Source organism: Mesocricetus auratus, unplaced genomic scaffold (genome assembly GCF_017639785.1).
Source record: "Mesocricetus auratus isolate SY011 unplaced genomic scaffold, BCM_Maur_2.0 Super-Scaffold_100010, whole genome shotgun sequence".
NCBI classification, from domain to species: domain Eukaryota; kingdom Metazoa; phylum Chordata; class Mammalia; order Rodentia; family Cricetidae; genus Mesocricetus; species Mesocricetus auratus.
In genome coordinates, this window is record NW_024429194.1 from 31,917,108 (window position 1) to 31,937,661 (window position 20,554).

Here is a 20,554-nt window from a genome sequence, read left to right on the forward strand (position 1 = left end):
ATGAGTACAGTGGCACACACCCTTTATTCCTAGCACTTCTGAAGCAGAGGCAGGCAGATTTCTGTGAGCTGAAGGCCAACCTGATCTACATAGTGAGTTCCAGGATGAGTCAGCAGAGCTATATGATGAGGCCTTCTCTCTTCTCTGTGTGTGTGTGTGTATATATATATATATATATATATATATGTATGTATATATATGTATATGTATATGTATATACATGTGTGTGTGTGTGTGTAGTAATAACAAGAAATAACTGAAAATTTCTAAAACATATCAGAAATAGTGAAAATAATGGAATTGTACTTTGGTAATAAAAATTATAAACTAAAAGAACACTAAGCAACATTGATAAATTCTGAGACCGTCATATTGTGTGAAAATAATGTTAGACACAGGAGTCTGTGTATTTTAGGATTCTGTGCCTGTGAATTTTTAAAAGTAGGTCAAAATAATCCGTGTTCATAGAAGCCTGTGAGGTAGTTGTTCACGAAGTGTGATGATTGATGGGAAATCTTTGTGGCTTGATGACGGAGTTCATGTTTTCCATGGACCCATTCCTTATACTTCTGATAATAAATACGGAGGATTTCTCACATTGTAACCAGCCACCCAAGTGTCCAATTTTTAAGTTCAATTACAAAAGGACTCAAAGTCTGTTCAAATCCCACAGTTAAAAGTCTCAGCACAGACTGTCCCACACCTCAGATGACATGCTTCTATCCAACCTGTCTGCAAGTCAGTGCTCCTCAGAACCACCTCCTCAATTCAATTGCTGTAGTGGTTCTAAGAACTGGAGAACTGAAAGTCAGTGGTTGGTTCATAATAAAGGACTTTACCAAAGCTATGCATGCACACTGAGCTGAAGTGCTACATAGGTCAATGTTTGCCAGGACTTGGAACATAGGTGCATCTATTCCTTTCCAGTCATATGGTTATGTTCACCAACTCGGGGACTCCCTGAACCGTTTAATATAGGAATTTTATAAAAGCTCATCATGTATGTATGATCAGTGCCCTAGTTAGGATTTTATTGTTGTAAAGTGACACCATGTCCATGACAACTATTACAAAGAGAAGCATTTAATTGTGGTTGGCTTACAGTTTTAGAGGTTTAGTTCATTATTATTTTTGTTGAGGAGCATCATGGCATCAAGACAGACATGGTGCTAGAGAAGAAAGAAATGAGAGTTCTACATCAGGATAAGCTGACAGCAGGAAGTCAACTGGCTTAACCTTCTGAGATTTCAAGGACGACCACCTAATGATGCATGTCCTCCAAAAATAAGTTACACCTATACCAGCAGGGCTGTACCTCCTAATAGTGACATTCCCTATAGGCCTATGGTGGTCATTTTCATTCAAATCACCACAATCAGTAATTAGCCAAGCAATGTCCTGTAACTCCTCACGCTGGAGGGTAGAGATCAGGTTGAAAGTTCTAATCCTTTATTCATAGATTGGTGTTTCTGGTGACTGTCCTGATGTTTTCTAAAGAAACCAGTAAGAGTTTCACATCTGTCACATAAGGAGCCCCAAGGGACTTAGGAATTCTGTGTAAGATGCTTGTGTCATTGCTATCATTCAGAATACCACAAGGGTATTAAGGACTGCATCAGGAAGCAAACAGATGACAAGTACATACATCTTACTACATACCAGTTGTACAAATGAAGGTTCTTATCAACATGTACACACTTGCACATTTAAAGTTATATTACTGTATGCAAATTTGGCTTTAGTTAAAATAGATAAAATTATCAGTCTCTGTAGTCTGATACTGTATGTATTACCTTCCCTTGGATAGTCTAGGAAGTAATACAATGTTTGGTGTAAATTGAGTACTTGTTAGTATGTACTGATTAATCCGTTTTGTTAAAATAGTAGGACCATGTCACCTCCTCATTGGATTTTACAGGGAAATATGAGGATTCCATCTCCCAAGGAATGAAAGAATGATTGCAGATGGTTGTAGGCTTCTTCATTTGGATGGGTGGGGTCCCTAGAGTTTCATAACTCTGATTATGAGTTTGAGTGTTTATGAGACTCAAATTCAAAAGGAATAAGTGTGAGTCATTTCACTTTCAGACTTACTTCATTAAATGACATGACTGCTTCATGAATATTGGCATTTATTTTGATTATTGACAAAATAATTGGGATTCTTGAGGAATAATTAAGCTGCTAGAAAATATTCTTATTGGCCAAGAGGTTACCATTTATAATTAATAGAAAAATACAATGGTTTACAAAATAACATACTCTGTAATTAAAAGTAATTCTCCTAAGTACTTTGAAAAGTTCTTAAATGAGGTATAATCAACCAGCAATGACACAATCCTTTCAATAAATTATATATATGTATATATAAATATATATATGTATGTGTGTGTGTTCAAATGAAATACTTAAAATTGGCTTCAGTGCCTATCAATTTAACTTTTGAGAAGCTTGATTTTTTTCAAATATTACATTATATTTTTATTCATTCAGGAAATGATTCTAGTCTTGATGGGATTTATTATAAAACTCAAATAGAATATTTTATCAGTACTGAAAGCCCAAACTAAATGTCAGGTTTTTATTACTTTGAATATTGATGACATGTCCTATGAATTGTTTATCATGGGGATCAAATACACTTTGATCATTTATGGTAATTTTCATTTTATTTCTCAAGGGAACTTTACACATACATTGTGTCACAACCTTGTGCTTTAAATTAAAAAAAACTGTAAAAAAAATCCTTAGTTTTGAGGGAATTTTGGTACAAAGGTCACCTGAGCTAGAGTTGCTGAACTACTGACTACTTTGTGACAAAAGGAAAGACTAGGTTGTGAATCTTCATATGCCCAATGCAAAGATCTTTCCTCCAATTCACACTCATAGTGCTTGGGGGGTCATTAACCTAAGAGTACACAGCACTCATTTGCATTGTGTCAATCACTCCATGGGTGATACTTATGTCATTTTGAACAAACACATCCTTTCTTTCCATTTGAGATGACTAATGACTGCATCATTTCAAAGTACTTTTTATTATATATTAGTTAGCATATGACTATGATGCCTACTCTGGCCTTGGACTCCTGCACTCCCTCTACCCTGCTTTCTCCAGTAGTTGAGACACTGCAGTCAACTCTCACAACATGTTTGTTGGCTTATTCTACTTCATTTCCGTCATTAGAATCAAACCCTGAAGAGGACTGACATAAAGAATCTATGGAGATACATATCCAATTTAGCTCTCCAGCTCTGTTTCTTGACATTTTCTGTTGTCCAAGAAGACAAGCATGAACAGTTGCTTAAATTCTTAATTCAAATTCTATTTGCTCTTGATTGGGGAACTTACTTGTTGAATTTCTGGGTTCCTAGCATCCTGCTGGTATCACTGTCCCCTACATTAGTATGTGTGAGGGAAGGTTCTCTTTTGAGTTGTATCCCTTCGCCAATTCAACAGCTTGCATACCACTGAAGTACATTCTCAAAAAACAAAACAAAAAAACCCAAAAAAATAACAAAACAAACTATTGTGATTTTTTGTCGTGACATGACAAACAACTTAGCATTTACCTATGTTCTTTCTAGAACAATGTAAGAAATGTGCAAGAAGTGGAGCAAAGTAAGAGAGGATGGGATGTCTGATTATGTGGTAAATAGATTCAAGCTGGTGTCTGACAGTGTCTTACTCTCCAAGCAAAAGTTCAAATAGTAAAAATGCCAACTAAAAACAATTTCTCAGTAAACGTGGATGTTGAATCAGATTGGGCTGTGACAGTCATGAATGATGGGCTACTAATATTTATCATTTTCTTTTTTTATTTGAATGGAGCTTAATTATACTTCACAACCTGTTGAAGAAAGTATAGCCACAATAAAATAAACATATTTGTTAAACAGGCCCTGACTCAATGAAAAAAGTAGAAGAGAAAAGAGGATAACCTAGGGCTGCTATGCATACATATGAACATACAGGCATGCATGACACATATACATGAAAAATACAAAAAAGAATGAAGAACTATTGAAGAAGACTCTTTGAGTTGACCTCTGATGTATTCATATTCATGCACATTCTCAAACACACACACACACACACACACCATGAGTAAAATGTTGAAAAATATCTTAAAATTACAATCTCTTTTGGGGGACCCTTGAAGGCCCCAGAACTTATTCACCTATATTGAAAATCTGCCATGAAAATCTGGGAATATGAGTCATGAGTCAGGCTCTGCCTGCTTCCCTGCAGGGACAGTGAGAGGAAAGGCATCAAATCTGGGTTGTCACAGGCATTTGGAGGATTATATATGTTCATTGGTTAGCCTTCATCTATCCTGACCAAGATATAAGCCATTAAAACTAAGTCTTTAAAGTAAAACTAAAAGGAACATGGTAGAAAAAAATTCAACAAAATTACATGAAAACTGAGTAATTTTTTAATGTTACTTCTAGCACCTTCTACACTGAACATACTTCTCTATTTCTCCCATGGAATGTAATATAATGGAAACATTCTTTCTCCTGCAGAAAAGTCAGCTCAGATTACCATGTTAGATGTAGAATCTCCAAGAGAGATTTTACATGCAGAAGAGCAATGACAGTGCCATCTTCAGCTGACCTCTGCCCTTCTTTTTTTATCATTTTTTATTTTAATTTTAAATAGCTTGTTTTACATGTCAATCCCAGTTCGCTCTCCCTCCCCTCCTCCCGCACTCCCCCCCCCTCCTACCCTATTGCCAAATCCTTCCACATAGGGGATATCTAGAGTCTGTCATTTTACTCTGGAGTCCAGGCACTCCCCTAAGAGTCCAGGCTGAGAGAGCATCCCTCTTTGTGCTATAGGCACACGAAGACTGTATACCAGGGATAGACACTGATCCACAGCTCAGGGCCCCATAGGTTTCCCAGGCCTTCTCGCTGACACTCACATTTGGGGGGGTCCAGATCAGTTCCATGCTGGCCTCCCCACTGTCAGTCTGGGGTCCAAGAGCTCTCCCCTGTTCAGATCAGCTGTCTCTGCTGGTTTTGCCAGTCCATTCTTTGCCAATTTGCTCATCACTCCTCTCTCTCTGTCACTGGGTTCCTTGGGTTCAGTTCAGTGATTAATTGTGTGTTTGCCTCTGCTTCCATCAGTCACAGGATGAAGGCTCCCGGATGGTTATAGACATCAAGTTCATTATCAGGAATGGGCATTTGAGGTGGTCTCTCCACTATTGCTTAGCTTGCCAATTGGTGTTATCCCTTTAGATCACTCGAGGTCGCTCTGATGCCTGATCTGTATTCAATCCTATGATTCCCTCTTCTCCCTATTCTACCCCACCCCCTCAACTTCCTGTTCCCCCATGACCAACTCTCTTCTTCTTCACCCCCTCTCTTCTTCCCAGGTCCCACTCCCCCCCACCCCTCGCCCTTCTTGGACTAGAACAGCATTCAGGAGCTGGAGCTGGAGTGGTTTGGTCAGCTTCCACAATGCTCATATGCTATGCGCAAATGGATACTTTAAATATGTGTTGTCTTATCATTCCCTCTTTTTTTTCCTGTTGAATTTTCTCTACATTCTCCCCTTTCTATCTGCCTAGAGACAATGAAGATGGATGGCAGTAGTATATACATCCTCCATGGAGAAAACCATCAGATCCAGTTCCAAACTGGTACTTGATGCAACAGGACATTTTGCAAAGGAACAGAGATGGAAGCAAAAATCTCAGCAAATGCCCACCTTTTCTTTTGAACCAGAGTAGAAAGAAACTTGGTGGCTCGTGTTGACCTTTAGGGATTAGTCTCTTTTCAGGCCCTGACTTCTTGACAAGGATACAATCAACACCTGCCTATCGAGAGGGGAGTGTTTTAGAAATTGTTGACAATCTCTTAGCCATTGACAGGTCACACAGAGGAAGGAAAGCCCCATTTTCTTCCCTGCGATTCTGAGCATATTCCTGGCAGTTCCCTCTCAGTTATATTACACTGGCTTCCAGTCTTGGAGAATTGGTTTCCAAAGTTATTGTGAATAAGACTGACCTAAACTGCTAATGAGGGGTTCTTAGCCTCTTCTGATACTCACTTGGAGGTTCAAGTAAATCCTAATAGATAACCCTTTTACCCACACATACCTAGGGATGACAATATGATCTGAAAACTTCCAGGATTGAGTATTGGGTATTTTATTCTACATATAAATTATTTTCTCTGAGCTTTATCATAGATCTTGACTCATTCCCTGAGGGAAAAAACAGGCATGAAGTGAACACATATGTTCCCAACTGCTTTAATTAAAAGAGCGGCTGGCATGCTTACCTCAGTGCCATTAACAAAAACAAAATCAATTGGCTTTTCTGGATAATTGAGTATATTAACATCTCTGTGCTTTCCTTCATAAACTCTATACTATTTTTGTCTTAAAGATGGCAAGTAGATTATGTTGTGAATTCTCTTACAACAAAAATGCACTAATGCTTCTTATTGGGATTTTATTGTGTTTTGTTTAATTCTCATGCCAGGCACAAAATGACTATGAAATAAAAAAGTGACACATTAAACCAAACTGACATCAATCTTTTCTCTAAAGAAAAGTGACTTGCTTTATGGCAGTAGACAGTGCAGTGTGACAGAAACTTCCCCAAGCATGCCGTATTTCAAGGACTGAGCAACCTTCTTTCAAATAGACATATTCTTGAAGGAGACATTTGGAATATATGAATGAGAAATCAAACACCAAAGGTAAGTCACTTCCTTTTATAGTTATAGTACCTTCTGCTCATGCTCCAAGTATCTGACAAAGATATGTCTGTCTGGATGATGTGTTAAATGAGAGCACAGTAATGGTCTCTGTGATCTCCACCTGCATTTCTTATCATTTGTTCAATTGTTCTCTCAGAAGGCCACACACACACTCACACACACACACTCACACACACACTCACACACACATTCACACACACACACACAGATAGATAATAAAAAGGATGAAAATCAGAACCCCAGAATGAAGAATGATTTGGTATAAATAAAATAATTCATAAAACAAAATATTAACTGTGGTTCTTGCAGCTCCCATGCTGACCCTCGGTAGTCACATTCTAGCTTTCATATTGTCTGCATTCCCCTCCCATACTGAATTATAGACGCACATGCTGCTTCTAAAATACCAAGGATAATACTATGAGCCCCAAACTGCCAGCCATAAATAGGACAGCCGTGTGTGGAAGCCAGTGCTGTAGGTCATGTCAACTGTATTTCCTAACTGCAAGTCCATCAGAGGCACTGAGACTGAAAGGGCTATGCCATTTCTGAATCACTAATTGACAGATAATAAACGTTTGCACCATTTTAAGTCAGTAAATTTTAGAATGAAAGTTTGTGACAGGTAGAACATGGATGCTCATACCTGTAATTGAGCACATGGAAGGCTAAGGTAGGTGAATAGCCTCCAGTTTAAGGACACTCTAGACTTCAGAGTGGGATTTTAAATAAAAGTTACCAATAAAAATCTTTTGAAAAAACTGTGTATAAACCTGCTACTATAGAAGCACCCAAAATATGTACACATATAAAAAGATGTTACACAGAGTAACTATATAATAGGGATGTGCAATACTCCAACTAGACATCATATTCTACAAAATAAAATCCCCAGTGACCGGAAGTGGTTAGACATTTTTTGAATTTTTGGCCAGAGGAGTCCCAGTAATGTCTAAAACTTTATAGGCTAGTGCTGATAATCTTAATTACTCTCCAGAGCTTGATTACAAGACCCTTTTGCTTAAGACAACACATATTTATGTTCCATAACATGGTGAAATCAAGCTGATTTTCAACTGGAAGCTCCATTCATATTCACTACAAATTATAGTGACAGATATAGTGACAGAATGTGTTACACAGGCTAGTAGAAAAAGTAATTACTAATTCACCCTCCTATGAACCCTGTGAGCTACAATAACCATCTGCATTCAAGATATATCCACTAGTGTAATAGTGTCATAAATGTCATGTGAGTAACCAATCACCTTAAAGAAACTGGATTTAAGACACACTCCATGAGGTGGAATTTGTATCTGATTGTCAATGGGACCAGCATCATGGGGCTGCACAGGTCATGGGCTCTAGAAAAATAATGCTCTTATTCTGCTAAATGAATATAACAATAAGCTTTCTTCTAATGCCATATTGTTGTACTCAAACATCCGTGCGTCTCTCAACTTTAGTCAAAGGAGCTTCTTACTTCAGAAGATAGCAGTTAACACAGAAAGCCACAACTGGTTGACATGCAAAGAACAAATGACTTTGGAATTCTCAGCCTTAAATAGCATGTTTTTATTACACCCTTCCCCTCAAAGCTCAAGGGAAGAAAGACTGCAATATCCAGAGGTGATGGAAAGCTTGAAGGAAGCAATGTTTTTCCAGACACAACAAGGAACATAAGAACCCACTGAGACTATGACAGCATGTACAAAACACACACAAACTCAGGACAAAATTTCTGCTGTGAGGAGATAAAGAGAGTAGGAACTTACACCACTGGCCAAAAAACTGTGGTCAGTTGATTGTTCCTAGGATAAGAAAAGGGAGATAAAGAGAGAGGGAACTTACACTACTGGCCAAAAAAATTGTGGTCAGTTGATTGTTCCTAGGAGAAGAAAAGTCGGTTTTCTCCAATGCGTGACATGGGATAGATAGAACCTGTTGCATGGCTCATGCTCCAAGCTGAAGTTCAGAAAAGAAAGGTAGCCAAGCCACTATCTCTTATCACTACCTCAGACTGAATGGGCTGATGCTGCTGCCTCTCCTCAGCATGGCTGGAGAATCCTCAATGTGGCTGGAGAATGAATGCCTCCTACTGAGACCTTGCTCCTGTCTTATATACATCTCATGAGTCCTGGGATTAAAGATGTGATCTATAATTCTCTTTTAGACTAATTCAATCTTGTGTAGACCTGGGTGGCCTTGAACTCGCAGAGATCCATCTACCTCTTAATCCTGAGTCCTGGGAATAAAGGTGTGTACCACCACCAACTAGCTTCTGGCTGCTGGGATTAAAGGTATATGCCTAGCTTCTATGGCTTGTGGCTGGCTTTGCTTTCTGAATCATCAGGCAAGTTTTAATAAATCATAAATAACGTATCACTACATCATCTACACTCCAGGGTAGGACCCATGTCCAGGAGTAGTTGGATGACACAAATTGCACTCTATTTTTTTTAAATAAAGAGAGCATCAAATTGGGTGGCTAGGGAGTTGGGGGAAGATCTGAGAGGAGTTTGAAGATGGGGATGAATATGATAAAAAATATACTGTTTTAACTTCTTAAGGAATTTATGGAAAATACTCTAGAGTGCAATGGCTATGTCTTATAATTAGCACATGATTAACTTGGTAAAATGATATATTTTCCTCTACTTTTATTTTTAAAATTTGCATTATTTGTTTGGGAGGGCAGAACACACAAGCCACAGTTCATATGACTTCTTCCCACAGAAGTGGGTGTAGCATGATAAATAAAAGACCCAGAGACTGATATTGGGTTTCAAGTTTCAAGCTGAAGATAAGAGAAGCAAAGTAGCCAAGCCACTGCCCCTTACCTCTACCTCAGGTTGAAAGGGCTGATCCTGTCTCCAGAAACTTTCCCCAAGCCTCAGACAATTTGTTCCCCCTCCTCAGTGTGGTTGGTGAGAGAATATCTCCACAGGAGATCTTTTGCCTTTTATGACTCCCTAATGCTGGATTAAAGGCTTGTGATTCCATGTGCTGAGATCATCTTTGTGTGAGCTGTTTCTCTTTAGGACTGGATCAATTTCATGTAGTTCAGTGTGGCACTGAACTGACAGAGATTCATCTACCCCTCAATTCTGAGTCCTGGGATTAAAGGTGTGTACCACCACCACCTAGCTTCTATAACTACATAGTGTGGCTTCTTTGCTATTTTGTTCTCCAGTGGCTTTAATAAATAATAAACAATATATTACCACATGTGGGCCCACTCAAAACTTAACTCCAAATGGGTGCAGAGGGATTATTCATAAGAGCCCAAGCCTGGACGTGACCCAGTGCCCTTCAGTAGGTAAATGACTAAAACAAATAGTGTGGACTGCTACTTAGTGATTCTAAGGAAGAAACAATCCACATGTGTACAATATAGATTGATTTTTATTAATTTGGCAATTGCTTCTATAATAAATTATTTCAATATCATGACTTAAAACATGACTTAAAATTTGTTCTTAACAGTTCTAGAGAATGTAAGTATACAATCAAGATGTAAATGAGGCCATCTTTCTTCTGTAGGCTTAGGAAAGAATTCATTCTCTTTCTTTTTATTGATTCTAGAAACTGCCTAAAATCATTGACTCAAGACATTACCCCAAGCTCTTGCTTCCAAGATCACATACCTGCTTTCTGTATGGCCTCCTTATCTTCTTCTTATAAAGTCCTTGTGATTATGTTGGTTGACCTGTATAGCCTAATATAATCTTCTATCAGAAGACTCTTAACTTAATAAAATCAGCAAATCTTCTTTTGATATATTTACCGTATTTATAGCTTAAGGGATAAAGATACAGACAGCTACCCTCCATGGAAGGAGCAATATTTCATATATGATTTGTCACAAGAAGTATGCTAAGTGAAAAAATACTCAAAGCTTACTTATGAGTCTACTTAGCAAAATAATTTATTGATGAATGAAAAACCTGAAGAAATTAGTTCAGATATGCTACACAGATTCCATAATTACACAAATTGAGCCGCTTTGTCAAAGGCAATGCTAGCAAGGAATTCTAGATAGGAACACATACTTTATGCAGTCAGACATGTTTCCAGGGAGGAATGAAGGGAAAATTGTGCTCAATAGTCCAGGATTTCCTAGTATGCTGGATTTTCCTGCCTGCAGAAGCATGTGAAATGAGTTGTGATTTAGAAAGGAACTATTTCTTCCCAAAAACACAGTGCTTAATTGTGTTTAGTCTCTATAGAGACTGTGAGAGTCAAGAGACAAGATGATCATAAGAAGTTTATGGAGTACTTTATGAGACATTCTCAGTTCTGGACCTTTGAGGCTAAGAAATGGAGAGAAATTAGACTTTGCAATCATGGGAATAAGAAGTCCACCACCACATTCAAATGGGACCATAGTGACTGTGCCAGAAGGAACTAGGGCATGGGGGTAGGGGGCCAGATGAGCCAGAAGAAATGACATTAATGTCATCTAGCCTGGGCATGATTTGTTGCCACAGAGAAAGAAGCCTGCAATTGAGAAACATTTCCCGAGGAAAGAGTTAGAGAATAGCAACAAAGTTTTGATTAGAGCAGCACCTGGCAAAGTGTAAATGTTCAATAAAACATAGGAACACATTAGTGTGTGAGGTGAAGGAGAGAGTGCTATTAAATGAGGATGAGAGTTAATGGACTAGGGGATATTGAGGAATTAATTGAAGAAATCGGGAGGTGTTAGTGTGTAAGAGAATGGACCATGGCTTTTAGACAGTCTTTGCCAGCTTAAGTCCTCATCCACCCATGTAGGGAAATGAGGCATTTACTTAATTATTCTAAAGGCATCAAAACCTTCCTTCTCATATACCTGCTGTTCAAGACATTCAATAAGATTTCCTTTATTCCATTCACACGAACAGCTACTTTCCAACATTGATTTTATTTTTACATATTATAGTAACAAATACAAGAAAAATAAATAAATCTTGCTTTCATTATTACTGGTCTTTGGATTTAGGGTTTTATATTCAATACTTGATTCTCTTGGTACAAGAACATAGGTGGAACCCTAAAAGATAAGGAGAGAAGGGCATGAAGCAATTCTGGAAAGAAAGAGAAGAGCAAGCCAGAAACACACCATGGAATACTTAGAGACAGAGGAACAGTTAGTTTCCTGTGTGACAAGTCTATTGGATGTCTCCTCTGTGTGCCTGACACTTAGTGGACAGTTGGTGCTCAGTGCCTACTATGTCTTCTGCTGAAATAGAAGATCAAATTACAATTAAAATGATGAAAAGTTGTCATTCCAGGGCTATGTGACACTCAAGGCTTTGGGGTAGACCTCCACATGTAAGGTAAGTGTGTAGTGGTGAGGTTTATTTGTTGGGGGCTTCAGATTTAACTTTGTTACTGTGTTTTTAGTTGAATGGGTTTACAAGACAACCAAGAAATCTGGGTGGAGATTCCTGTCAGTCACACAGAGTCACTATAGAAGACATGCACGAGTCAAAGAAAAGAGCAGCAGTCACTAAGGGAGAATGCGGGCATGGAGAAAATCCACATAATGGAAAAGACGAGATACATTTTTGGAGAGGTATGGTCCACTATTGAAGACTAAATTGTCACCAGTTCTGAAGTGTCAAGAGTTTCTTCTCTACTGTATTCTGACAACATTGTTGACACCAGAGCCTATTCGTGAAAGCCTATTCACAGGTAAGACCCAAAGCAATTAGAATTTCCTGGAAGTGTGAAGGAGCCTCAGTGACTGACTCAAGTACTCAAATGGTGCTGAGGCAGAATGATAAGCTAACCCTAAGAGTGAAGGTCAAGGGCGTCTTTGCAGTGTAGAGGCGGGTGGTTCCCTGGACAGTTCAGTGATAGACACAGAAGAGGATCGCTTCCATTCATACAAAAGAAGCTGTAGCTTTGTCTTAAAGTTTCAGTTGCTGTGAAGATACAGCATGGGCACAGCAACTTTTATAAAGGAAAGCATTTAATTGGGCTGGCTTTCAGTTTCAGCGGTTTAGTCCGTTATCATCATGGCAGGAAGCATGGCAGCGTGCAGGCAGACATGGTGCTGGAGAAGGAGCTGAGAGTTCTACATCTTGATCCTTAGGAAACAGAAAGTGAACTGTGACACTGGGCATAGCTTGAGAATAGGAGAACTCAAAGCCCACCTCACAGTGACACACTTCTTCCAACAAGGCCATACCTGCTCTAACAAGGCCACACCTCCTGATAGTGCCACTTCCTTCTGGGGGCAACTTTCTTTCAAACCACTGCAAGCTTGAGGATATAGTGCAGTCATGGAGCACTTGATCAGGAAGCACGAGGCCCTAGGATCTGTCTCTCCCCCGTCCCGCCCCATATTGGTCAAATAAAGTAAAATAGACCGGTCAAGAGATGGTTGAGTAAAGGGCTTTCTGAGCAAGTGTACAGGTCTGAAATCTCAGAGTGCTCACTATGGATTGGGGCTGCGATATAAAAATCCCTAGAAGTTCCTGGGCCATCTAGCCTGACATGCAGTAGCCAACCAAAAAGAGACAAGAAGGAAAGTGAAAATATAGGGCAAGATTTTCCTCTGAGCTCCATATCCACTGAGGCTTTCATTTGTCAACACTTATACAAGAACACACACACATAGCATACAAATACACACAGAGATCGAAAATAAAAATAATAGAATAAAATACAGAAGTTGGCTCCTTCCTCTTAGTAAAAGGGGTTACAACATTTTAGTTCAGTTCTATGACACTGTCTCACTCCTAGGAGGCAGGTGTGCGACATGCCATCGAGAGTAGGCATATGTTGCTTAGAGCATTAACATCTCCTGATCTTTGATGGCCTGAAGAAATTAGGTGGAACATTTGTCAAGATGATCCCTTCTGGAATTGTGAACCCAATTACATATCATTGCTAAATGGCTGTTTCCCGCACAGCACACACTGGCGTTTCTTCTTTCTTTCCCCTCATCCCAAGGGCAGCCAGTAAATAGAGGAGTCTATTGAGGCTTAGATGGACATGACCATGAATATCAATACGACTCTTGATCCTTCCCAGCACAGCAGAGTGTACTGGGCCATCTCCCAGAGCTTTGAGAGATGAAGGGTGAGGATGTCTGTGAACTCTTTAACCTCCCATCCCGTCAAGGCAGCAATCACACATACTGACATAATTCCATTAGTTAATTAATACTTTCAAGAATATTCCTATTGTAAAAATACACTTAAAATCAATCAATTATTTCCTCTGTTAAGGCTTCTTTTTATTTTTAAGGACTTTTCATTTAACAGAGGCCCATATACAAGAAAGACACCATTCATTTTTTTGTATTTAACATTTCAAGTTATCCCACAAATTGGTTGAGAAAGGAAAGCAATAAGACTTACTGGTTTCAAGGTGCTCATGGCTTTTAAACTCTTAGACAGGGTGTCCTTAAACAAATTTAAGGACAACAAGTCACATACCACTCTTATTGAAGGCAGACAGAGGACAGTGGTGATTTTCCTTATCGATTCTAGACTCATGTTTGGAGTACTCTTTGACATAGGATTGAAGACTGACATTAGAGATCAAGCAGTTCCTGGAAGAGGAAGTAATTAGTCAGCTTTACCTAATAAAAAGAAAACCTAACTTGGGATTGGCAGACCTGAGGTATGCATTCATTTTTTTCAGCCCCTAGCCTAGGCAAATTGCTCAGCCTCCACTGGCCTATATTTGCTCCCACTTGTGAAGGAAAAGACTTAATGTCATGATGTCACATCAACATTTGACTTGAGCAAATTCAGTTACACATGTAATCAGGAGAAAAACAATAATGGTGATAATAAGTTCCCTACCAAAAGACTTCAAATGTGTAAAGATACCTAATCAGAAACTAATTAAAGTAATTAAATAAGATGTCCAATCTAAAATGGGGTGGTCTCTTTTCAGCATGATTAGCTGACTGGTATGATTAAACTCCTATAAAATACACACATTTATGCTACATCTCAGAAACTTTTAAGAAGACTCTGTGTGTGTGTGTGTGTGTGTGTGTGTGTGTGTGTGTGTGTGTGTAGGAGAGTGTGTATGTCTGCCTGGGTGTGCATGTTCATATGGAGGTCATCAGAAAACCTCCACTATTGTTTTTTGGGTCCCATATACTATGTTCACTGAGATAAGGTCTCTCATTGATCTGCAACTCAACAGACTAGTCTGGCTTTAGAGGCTAGGATCTGTCTATCTTTGCTTCCCAGTGTTGGGATTACATGTGCATATCACCAGGCTTGGCTTTTTAAAAATGTGCACTAGAGACTGAACTCTTGTTCTTGTAGCTGTAAGGTACATACTTTACCAAGTGACTGTCTTCCTATCCTACAAAGATATCTTTGATGAAATCTTTGACTCTACACAATTTAACCCTGATATAAAGAAGCTAGATTGCATCCCATCTAAGGACTGATCCCACCCAAGTTAACACCAAACTTCACAAGTAGTTGTGAGGCCAAATGAGCAAGGGAGATGAAAGCATCTTGGAAGGTACAAATGTACTTCGCAACTATTTGGCTAAAAAGCCATAGTAACAATAACTCCTGAGCATCTGGGACATCAAGAATACAATAGAGTTTACTAGCAAGAAATGTCCTCCACCCCTGTGACTCCCACATTTGAAAGCCATCCTGTTGACTTATTCTTTGATTACAGAAGTAATTTCCTCATGAATTCCTTCCCATTGTTCTAAGCTCATGACACTCTAGAGGATAATAATAATAATAATAGCTATTATTATTATTGTTATTGTATATGTGTGTGTTGACATGGTGTACATGGTCATAACATAGAAAAGTAATTCAAAGGCAAAACTGAGGAAGGGTGAGAAGGCTTGGAGATGTTTGTGGAATGCCAAAGACTTTGCTATCCTGTGGAAGATAATCTAAATTTTCTGGAGTTACTGCCCAAGTGAGAGGACTCAGACATGTGTACCTATAGTCCACTGGCAAGAAAGAAAAGAATGGTTAGCCATTTCATTCCAAGTCAAGAAGTTGTGTGGTTTGGCAAGGTGTGTGGGTTTCTGTAAAGATTATCCAAGGGAAGTGCTAAAGTGAAATGCAGATCTTCATTCAGACATTGTGACAGGACTGTCAAGCAGATAACATAATTGCCAAAATGACAGGAAAGAAAATGGGATTTAATGCCGATGAATGGTGAAATTTGGAAAATAAATCTACCACAGAGCTAACAAAATGAGAACATCAGGACACCAAACAGACATTGACCTAAGACTGGGCAACCAGTTGAATAAATGAAGAACCTCATCTTCAAATTTAGAAGACTTGTGAGAAAACCATAAAAACCTTCATTGGAGTTTTTTTTTACAAGTAAACACACAAAATAGACAGTAATCTAACATGAAAAACAAAAGGGTAGAATTAGAAAATGTCAGCACTAGTCATTCATTCTATTTTGCTCCAGCATGCATAAATAAATATATAAATAGATAGATAGATAGATAGATAGATAGATAGATAGATAGATAGATATGGCTTTTTTTTACAATCAGGCTGGTTGTTACATGCCGTTGGATATATGATGTAAATCATAAAAATCCAGTTCTGGGAGCCAGTAAACAGCTTTACCACAAATAGGTTGGAGGGTGAAGGTAAGAGACTCAGTGACTGAGATGAGCCTAAGGAATACCCAGGAGTTTCCATTAACTTTCAGAACTCTAAGTGAAAATAGTACTAATAGGCTACATGTCAATGTCTCCACAGACCAAACAGCCAGGTTGAGAAACACAGAAATATCAGGCAGAGGTACTTGGTGTTTAGTCAGACAAGAGAAACTTGAGATTTACAACAGAGAAATATTCCCCCAAAATAGTGTTTCCTTTTATTTGAAGACATGCAGCACCACCCAGTACCAAACTATGTGGATGAGGTTGGTTTTGCTTTATTCCATTATGTTTTCAGTATCAGTTAGTGGCGGGTGTCTAAAATATTGACAAGCCTAAAACATATCTCATTCCCTAGAAAATCTGTCTTAGATTGAGGCTAATTTACGGTAAAGTTTTCTTTATCATAGTAGAAAATTTCCTGTTGACTTAAAGCAGTCTACAGAAGGACTTAGAACAATTGACACTTACACACCCACACACATACACACACACACACACACACACACACACACACACTACCTCTCTGGTTTTACAATTTCCACTGCAATGAAATTAAAGGGTGTTAGCATTGGCAGACACCCGGCTACATCTAGGTAATGATCTGTTCAATTTATGTCCAGATGACAATGTATAACATCATGTTTTAGAATTTTAAATTTTATTAGGTTATTTTAAATATGTATATTTTCTGCATCTTGCTGAACTCTAGTATCTCATTGCCATGATTCTTTTGACATATTTGAAAATGTTATTCAACAATTTCAAAGCGTGTAGCTTCCAATTTGAACAATTATGACTATTGCAAAAAATACCCAGTCTATAAATAACACATTAAAAATTCTGCAGTTCCCTGCATTAGTTACTTTCCTGTTGCTATGATAAAATACTGCCATGAAAATCAAAGAAGAAAGACTTTTTTTCTTTCAATTTGACTATGACTCCAGAGAGTTACAATTTCTTCTTGGTGTGGAGACAGGCAGCAAATTGACCATCAGAGCTTCAGCTGAAAGTGAACAGGAAGTACAACGAGGCTAAGAACTTTCTAAACCCACCCTCATTGACAGACTTCCTGCAGCAAGGCTTCACCCCTCTATAACCTCCACCAATAGTGTCACCCCAAGTTGGGAACAAGTTGTCAATTGCCTGGGCAAAGTGGGAAATGTCTCATCAAACCACTACACTACCTTCCAGCCTTTGAATACTCGTTCAACTATCTAATATAGTAATTTACTACTTTTGTTGTCAAAAAAAAACCCAATATTCTCTGTGTCTCCTGCTGCTTTTCACCAGTGATTCCCATAACTATACACACAATACCTCTTTAACATACTATGTAGGCTGGGTAAATAGACTCATTTAACTTGATAGAAGGCAATGAACGACCAAACACTGTGCCTGGTAAGTCACTTGACCCTGTCCTATGCCTGCAGATCATTGTTCTCAACCACTAAGACTATGCTGACTCATTTATATAGGTTGCAGGCTACTAAAAATGATGGTAACATTCACCATTATGACAAAAATCAAAAGTTCATAGCTACAATTTATATAAAAATACACACTAGTAAAAGAAATATGTTTCTCCAAAAGACAAAGAGATCATTTATTTCTGCAACAACATTAGAACTAGTTTTTAAAGAATGTAATGGGACCTATGCCTTAGTGTTTATGCCCCCTTGTTTTGTGTGTACAATGATGGAGGATAATCATCCTCAGAAATGTCATCCAACTTTGGGACAATGTCTCTCAGTGCACTCTGGACTCAGCATGTAGACAAAATTATGGTGAATGAGCACATGATTCTTCATGTCTCCACCTTCCTAGTTCAGGATTACAAGTCACACACTACACACACCAGGAATTGTTTCTTGGATTTGAGGGATTGAACTTAATTCGTTGTGCTTACAATGAAGCACATTACTGACAAATTTATCTCCCAGACCTGTAAGGATACTTTAGACATGATTTTAGCCAAAAAGCTATGGATGGATCTATAACGAGGTGTTTGAAGTATGGACTATTGAGACAATATCAGGATTTAGTGAATCTCATTGGAATTTAGTACTTTGTGTTTTTTAGGAAATACTGTTGGTGCCTCTGATGCACACCATCTTTAGAATTTCCCTAATCACTTCTGTAACTTCCAATGAAAAGTTCTCTTGGCTTTCAGGATTCCTTTTCTACAGTGTTCCTGCTTCCTAGATAATCACCCAGTAAAGACAGGACTCCATGGAAACTTAACCAAAAATAAATGGAAAAGAAGGACAGATTTTTTTTCCTGAAGACTATGCCCAGTTTTCTTTTGGTCTGCCATCTGATAGTTTTTACATTTCTCCAATAAAATATTCCTAAGCATTTTGATTTCATAGAGTTCTCTAAGATAAAATAACTAAAAAATGTTCTCATTGTTTCTGTTAGAGAACCTGAAAATAACCTCAAGTCTACATAAATCTTTTAAATTCATTTCTTTTTTCTGCATTTATTACCAAATGATCTCCATGCAAAGCTCTTTCAACAGGAAATATTTATGCTAATGTTATACACTCTCCCTTTCAGGAAGTCTTCATGCTTATTTTCACTGTGCTTCTAGTCAAATAAATGAAAAACCATTGTATGAAGGGTAGGATGATATTGGCAGCAATTAATACATTTGGAGAATGAAAGTGTTCAGGCTATGGTGTTAATCATTATATATGTGTTCTCTAAAGTACTCTTTGTACCAAAGCATGAAGAAACAGTGTCATGGCAATGCTAAGAAGCATGACAACAATTATGAAGATCATACGTGACACAAGAATGCCAACTTCTTCAGTGAGTACACTTTAAATCACGCTGTTGTCCATAATGATGGACACTTGGTGATCCCAGTGAACTCTTTCCTGATGTGTCTGTGAAAACGCTAAACTAAATGTCTTCATCTGATAAAAAAACGACATGGAGGGCTCAGAGTTTTTATTTCACCTCTACTCCAACTACACATGCAAACTCTTTAGAGACTGTTCATTGTCATCCATAGGAAGTAAATCTCTAAATTCTTTGGAGCATTTTAATTACTGGAGATTGGACAAAAACCTTACCTTTTAATTTTCTCATTCTTAAATTGGGTGTTTCCTCATCCAAAGACTTGAGACAGAAAATTTAATAAACAGGAAGCTCCTAGGAAGGTCTGCTACTTCTACACCAAGGGACAAGCCTCTTTCTCCATGATTACATAATCAAAGAAAACCCTCTCATTCTATTATGAAAGACAAACCTTGACATTCAAACACTGCAGAATTTCAAAACACAAAACTAAATAACTATGAAATACTCTTTGGGAACAGGATTCTTAGAGACAAAACTGCAGGAATAGAAACAAAATAGTCCCTACAGGTTTGACAGGTGACCTGGCACCTCTCAGTTAACTTGGTCCAGTAATTTCAAAAGGAGAGTCCCCACAAAGGTAATCACACACTCATGTGATAGACACAGGCTTCTCTATAGCTTAAGATCTTTCATTTGAATGAAACCATTTATTACGGTATGAGTAGGTTTGTGTTCCTTACTTTAAATGATGAGTATGAGTTTGTCTTTTACTTATGTTTTTATCAAACAACTGTAGAACATTGGAGGCACGTCTTTCGTGCTCCAGTGGCTGGATTACAAATATATTCAAATAATTGGGTCCCATCCTGCTATAAATTTCTTTCCTCTTCTAATTATTTTTAGTGACTTATACTAATTGTATATTCCCTAATTCCTGATTCTTTCTGGAAATCCGTATGTGTATGTGAGTACACATATTTGCACACACACACATACACGTGTGTACATAATTGTCACAGTAATGCATTTTTACAATAAGGCAACTTTTAAATGAGTAAATAAAACCCATAATAAATGAAAATACTTAGTAACATATGCAAGTATGTAACTGAATGTTTTTCTCTGTCCCTCTCGTCCCCCTGGATCAGTTCCTCTCCCGGGCCCTGGTCCTTGTAGTTACTCATAAAATAATCACAAAAGGCTAATATTAAATATATTTGTTTCATCAATGGCTCAAGCTTATTGCTGGCTAGCTGTCTCACAAATTAACCCATTTTTAAAAATAATCTCTGTATCATCACGTGGCTGTGGCTTACCAGTAATGTTCTCGCATCTTACCCCTTTGGCGGATACCTGGTGTCTTCCTGACTCTGCCTTCTTTCTTTC